This window comes from Echinops telfairi, unplaced genomic scaffold, assembly GCF_000313985.2.
Source record: "Echinops telfairi isolate 266 unplaced genomic scaffold, ASM31398v2 ScPeMD7_6;HRSCAF=24_1, whole genome shotgun sequence".
NCBI lineage: Eukaryota > Metazoa > Chordata > Mammalia > Afrosoricida > Tenrecidae > Echinops > Echinops telfairi.
Window position 1 is genome coordinate 9608120 of NW_022103903.1, and position 7337 is coordinate 9615456.

Sequence of the window (7337 nt, forward strand, 5' to 3'; positions counted from 1 at the left end):
GAATATAATTGCTTAAATGTTGCAAATACACAGATACACTTTCTAAAAATATTATTGAACACCAAGGAAAATCATTACACTTCAAAAAGCCTGCCTATCCTACTTTATATTATCAATTAGTCTTTCTGGTATCAAAAATATGAGCAAAATAACAACAATGACTTAGGATATATTAAAATCATTCATTTGGAATCCAGTGGCTACTGAGAGACACTAGTGAATCTTGGAAAAATAGTAGTGAACCCTGAAGAGAGGGAGGAAAAGAGAAATGAAGGAAAGTGTTAGTGTTTTGCTCAGTCCCACCTACCCCAAACCATAATTCTCATTGGTAGAGAAATCAAAGTATGAAATAGTTAAAGTGCAATGTAACGTTGCTTGGCTCATTTATGAATAATGCATTACATGTATGAGATAGGAAGTCAAGCTGCACTGCTACTATATCTGCAGCTATGTATTCATTAAAACAAAGAAACGTATCTATTATTGAGTTCCCTATTTATTTTCTATGTGTTTAACATTATTGTTTGTTGTGATTATGAGCCATCTTGTCAGTTCCAACTTGGAAGGAGCCATAAGTACAACATAGTATGCTGGCCGTGTGCCTTCCTCAAAAGAGTTGCTCTGTTTCTACACCTTCGTGTAGTGATTGGGCCAATCAATTCTTCTCGTTCAGATGTTCCTCTTTTTTGATAACTTTCTAGCAAGCATGATGTATTTCTCCAGGGATTTCTGCCTCCTGAAAATACAACCAAATTAAGCATTGGTTTTTTATCATGCTTCTTTCTAAGATATTCCAGATCTCAGGTCAGATTTTTTCCATTTCTCTGGTTCTCCATGTAACACCCCCAAATTTTGTCAATAACTAAGTTCAATGACATCAACTCTTCATCCACCTTCTTAATTCAGTGTCCAATTTTCCTATACATATGAGATCATGGAAAGTAACATGGCTTGGGGTCATGTACCATGATCCTGAAAATGACATCTTTGATTTTTCACACTGTAAAAGATCTTTTGATGAACGTTTCCCCAGTGGCATGCTACCCCAACTGGTTTACATAAGAACAAAAGCATAGTTGTCTTGACCTGGGTTTTCAGGCAGATTCACTAACACTTATAGGAGTGTCTCTTAATTGAGGTGACTATGGAGTCCTGTGCACCATTTGTCTGTCAGTTTGTTGTACTGTGGTGGCTTGTGTGTTTGTGTTGCTCTGATACTGGAAGCTATGTCACAGCTGTTTCAAGTGCCAGCAGCGTCACCTAAAGTGACAAGTTTCAGCGGAGCGTCTAGCCTAAGAGCAAACAAACGAACAAGGACTTGGCTCCCCGCTTCAGAGGAAGGAGTGACTGAAAACCTTATGCAAAACTTCTGAACAAATGGAAGCAGAACATTTTCAAAGATAATGCTTAAGGATGGGCCCCTCAGGTCAGAAGGCATTCAAAATATGACTGAGGCAGGGCTGTTTTCTCAGAGGGGAGGTCCACGGGGACGTGCGTCGGGTAGAGCATGTAGGAGAGGAAAGAAGAAACCGCTGCAAAAATCTACTAATAATCAGAAATTGAAATGTGTGAAGTGTGAATCTAGCAAATTGGAAGTCAACTAAAATAAAATGGAACGTATAAAGATCAATATCTTGGGTATTAATAAGCTAAAATGGATCAGTATTGGCCATTTTGAATGGCCATGAAAATCACATGGCCAGAAAATCACATGATTAACTATACTGGGAACGGCACACTCAAAAGAAATGGCATGGTATTCCTTGTCAAAAAGCACAGCGCAAAATCAATGATGAAGTATATGCTGTCTGTGATAGGATTATATCTAGTGCCATCCAATGAAATCCAATGAATACACGTATTATTCAGATTTATCAGGAACCACACAAGCTAGTGATGGAGAAACTGAAGAATTCTACCAATGTCTGGATACTGAAATTGATCAAGCATGCCATCAAGATGCATTGATGAATATTGGATATTGGGATACAGAAGTTGAAAACAAAGAGGAAGGACCAGTAGTTGGAAAATATGAACTGGATGATAGAAATGAATTTAGAGATTGCATAATAAAATTTTTCAAAACCAACAACTTGTTCACAGCAAATACTTTTTTCGATAACATCAAATGTGACCGTACTCATGGATATCTCCAGAGGAAATACACAGAAATCAAACTGACTACATCTGTGGAAGAGCTGCCAGAGAGGTTCCATATTAGCAGCTAAAACCAGGCTAGGGGCTGACTGTGAAACAGACAATTGCTCTTATATAAGTTCAGGCTAAAGCAAAAGAAAATTAAAACAAATCTAAGAGAACCAAAATAAAAACTTGCATCGATCCCACGTGAATTTCAAGCACATCTCAAGAACAGATTTGACATTACTGACAAAAGACGTGACGAGCTGTGGGTTGCCATCAGGAATATCATTCATGAAGAAAGCAAATGGTTATTAAAAAGACAAGAAAAAAAATATCAAAATGAATTTCAAAAGGACTCTGAAACTTGCTCTTGATCATAGAGTAACTCAACCAAATAGAAGAAATGATGACGTGAAAGAGCTGAACGCAAAATTCCAAATGGCAGCCCAAAGAGACAAAGTGAAATAAAATAGGGAAATGTACACAGCCCCAGAGTTAGAAAATCAAAAAGATTCAGGATATCTGAATGTGAAAGAACTAAATATATTTATATTTTTAGGCTTTGAGTTGCAACATTGAAAGTTTCTCTGAGCAAAATATTGAATGATATTTTGAATGAATTATAAGGTGCATCAAAAGGAGATAGAAAGAATACACAGAGTCATCACTGTACCAAAAAGGACTAGTCTACATTCAGAAGACAGAAAATGAGCAAGAAGCAATAGCACTGAAGGAAGGACTTCAAGCTGAAGGCATCAGCCCAAACCAAGTTTCCAAGCACTGATGGGATACCAATTGCATTGCTTCAAAAAGCGGATGAAGCCCTGACAGCACTTACTTGTTGATGCCAGGAAATTTGAAAGACAGCTACTTGGCCCCCTACTAGCAAAGATCCATGTTTGTAACCTTTCCAAAGAAAGCTGGTCCAAAAGAATGTTCAAATGTCAAAATTAGAGAACAATAACATTGATATTACTTGCAAGTAAAATTGTGCTAAAGATGATCCAACAGTAGTCACAGCAGTCCATTGACAAGGAGCTCCCAGAGGTTCAGGCTATATCATCTCCAGAAGAGGACTTAGAACAAAGGCTATTGTTACTGATATCAACTTGATCTTGGCTAAAAGCAGAGAACACCAGAAAGCTGTTTACTTGTGTTTTATTGACAAGGTAAAGGCATTTGACTGTGTGGATTATAACAAACTATGTATAGCCTTGAGAAGAATGAGAATCCCAGCACACTTCATGGTGTTGTTGTGCAAACTGAACAGGGTACACTGCATGGTTTAAAATGAGGAATGTCTGCCACAGTCGCCTCTCTCCATACTTAGTCCATCTGTATGATGAAAAATCATCAGAGAAGCTGGGTTATATGTAAAAGAATTAGGCATCAGGATTTTTAAAAAGTTTAGTAACAACCTGTGAGATGAAGATGGCATAAACTTACTTCCTAAAAGTAAAGAGAACTTGCTGATGGAGATCAAAGATTGCAGCTTTCAGTATGGATTACAATGCAAGGTGAATTTAAAAAAAAGAAAACTCTTTATAAATGGATCGATAGATAACATCATGATGAATGGAGAAAAGGTTAAAATTGTCAAGGAGTTTGTCTTGCTTGGATATGCAATCAATGCTTATGTAAGCAGTAATCAAGAGATTAAAAGACAAGTTGTCTTGCCTAAATCTGCTACTCAAGGTTTCTACAAAATGGTGAAATGGTGGGAGATTACATTTAACACTAAGGTGCACCTGACCCAAGCTGTAGCATTTTCAATCGCTTCCGGTGCTTGTGAAAGTTGGACATCGAATAAGAAAGACTGAAGAAGAATCCACACATTCACATTATAGTGATGGTGAAGAATTTTGAAAGTGCCAGGGACTGACAAAAGAGCAATCACACCTGACTTGTATGGAGTACAGAGAGATGCTCCTTAGAGGTAAGGATGGAACATGCACTGGGTATGTAGTCTGGTGACACAAGAAGACATCATGGTTGGTAAATTAGAGGGGCAGCCAAAAAGAGGATGGCACTCCCTGAGATGGACTGACATTGTGGCTGTGACAATTGGCTGCAACAAGGTGGTGCAGGACTGGCAGTGTTCTGTTCTATTGTGCATAAGGTCACTATGGGTCAGAACTGACTCAATGGAACCTAACAACAACACCAATACTTAAGGGGGTGTTATGTGGTTCATCAGCTCTATGTAGGGATCTTACCTCATTGCCTGGGAAACTGGAATAGAAAATTAGATAACTCTAGAAAAAGAACCTGCTTTTGCCTTGGTGATTATTTTTATAATAGTATTCTTATCCAATATTGGTCCTTTTTTGATTAACTAATTCCACTCAGCATAATGGATTTCAGGTACATTCATATCATGATCAATGACAAGGTTTCACATTTGGCCCAGCTACAATTGCCGTGATCCATCAGGCAATGTCTCCTAACAAGACCATTTCCGTTTCTGGTCTATAGTCAGAGAACATTCACCAAAGGCTTAATCGGTTTGGCACTCTCTGCAAATGGATTTCCAGCCTCCAAAACCCATTGGGGAAATCCTACTCTGTCCTGCAAGTCACTGTGAGTCAGAGTCAACAGAATGGCAGTGAATTTGAACAAATTTATACAATCTTTAAGAATTGACACAACAATTGCTTAACAGAGGCAGTTAAGTCCAACAAAGAAATATATATACAAATAGATGTTAGATAGACAGATTGGATAGATTAGATAGATAGATAGATAGATGATAGATAGATAGATAGATAGATAGATAGATAGATAGATAGATAGATAGATGGTATATCAGTATAAAACCAAACCGAGTTTCTACCATTGACTTCATTATGACCCATAATGACGCTCTAGTACAAGGTAGACCTTCCCCTGAGGTTTCTAAGATTGTAACTCTTTAATGGAGTAGAAAGCTTCGTTTCTCTCCAGTGGAGTGGCTTTTAGTTCAGAATTGCTGACCTTGCAGTTAGAAGCCCCAAGCAGAGGCACTATACCATTAGGGGTCCTTGTATAAAAAGAAAGAAAGAGAAATGTAAATAATTGGTTAACAAAATGTTTAAAAAAGTATTTATGCGTGTAAATGTTTATACAAGGGGACTTAAAAGTTCATGAGAATTTGAATTAAAATGTAATGAAAACTCCTTAATTTTAGGAAGTACCTTAGTAAAATGACAAATTAGCTTGCTCTACTTACCATTTAAGGGATTGTTTGTTTCTTTTTCTTTGGTAATTAGATTTTTTTAAATTTATGCTCAAATATGCTTTCTTTGTCCAGAATTCAGAGAATCACTAGTAGCCTCTCTCTATCTTTTATGAGGGAAACAATTCTAAACATGTGATGTTGCATAGATTTTAAGTAATTTTACTCATAGTTACAGTAAGATAGACGTGAGAATGACCAACATATAATTAATGTTTAAACAAAGGTAAAATGGTAGTAAAAATAGCTTCGAGATATGATGTTAATGGGCCACAGCACAAAGAAGTCACCCTGTTTGGGAACTGACTCCATTAGTGTATGTATTCTTCTAGTTTATTAAACATCACCCATAGAAACTGGGTGGATAATATATCACTATATAACTATTAAAATCAAACTCATGGATAAAGTATATATCCTACCTATTTCTTCTCCCTAATGACTTTTTGAAACCAATCTCTCCTCATCTCTCTATTTTTTGCACATATTGAAAAAGTCAGAGAGTGCCTTAAATTGGTAAACTATCTCATTTTATTTTATATTTCCACAGAGATAACCTAGGTATAGGGTTTCTTTATAAAGACCTATGCTTGAATAAGTTCCGCCAAAATGAAGAAACAGGAAAGAGATAGATTTGGGAGTTCACATTTGTATCAAGGTCAAACTCATTACAAAAAGAAACAGCTAAATTGATATTTATACAGCAGAGTCTCCCTATCTTTCTCTCTTCTTCTTTTTTTTTGGTTAACTTTTTAGTGAACAGAATCTTTTGTGACCCAAGTTAATTTATGTTTTCCCTTTCCCTCCTTTTCAAAATTAAAGTTATGGAAATTTTGATTTTCTCATATAAGACTAATTTTAACTTGCATCGTTGATAAGGAAATCTAGATTTGCTTAAATTTTGTAATATGCTAAAATAATTACAATGATACGTGGAAGATCATTTAAACTTTGATTATTTCCCAAGTACCAGTAAAGCAAAAAACAATGAAATTAATTAACTGAAAGGATGGTTATTAACATTAGAAACAAAATAAGACTACTTGTCACTTTACCCTCAAATAAGAAATGATTTGTGAAGCCTTTTTGTTTTCTCCTCTCACACTGGTGGAGAAATATAGGCTGTCCTCTGTGTAGTGGAAAACATAAATCCTTCATGTTATTATACTCACATGTCAAAGAAATTGGCGTGGATGCTTCTATTCAAAGTAAAATGGGTTGGGAATCCAGCACTTACTTAGATTTTTACAGTCAAATTCACACAGGGAAATTACAGAATACGTAGGGTTTTTCAATAAACAATGACTATTCAATCGTAAATAATAATTTTAATTGTTATTTTTTACAGGATTATGGGAGAGTCAGCAAGATCTGAGTTATTTTAGGCAAGAATGAATAGAATGTAATTTTAATAAGATGCTGAATAGCAATAAAAAAAAAGCCCTCTGAGTTTATTTAGCTCCAAAGTCAATCAAGCAGACAGAGAGATAATTTATAGCTTTGACTGTGTACCCAATGAATGCACAGGACAATGGGCAATTTTATGACTTATAAAATTTTGGATTAACAATATTGTTTTTTACTGGAAGGTGAACACAAGATAAAGAGAATAAATTCCATTAATTCACAGTTACTAACATTTAAAAGGCAATAATCTATAAAGACTCAAACCACAGGCCAATCTTTCACCTGAGTTGAGGCAGATAAAAATCTAGAATAAATATAAAGACAGGAAAAAGCGCTTTCAAAGCTGCCTGAAGCAGGTAACAAAATTTTCTTGGGACTCTAGGGGATAAGAGCAGCAAGACAAAAACAGGGTCAAGGCCTGTAAGTTAAACAGGATCTGATTTGGCTTCATGTTAAATGTCGATCATCTTCAAAAAGCTTATTTCCCGCAGGCCTGTCTGGATAGGACAGGCTGGATGAACAATCTGGAGGAGAAAACAACGGGACTGACAGTTCCGGGGGGACATGGGAGAGG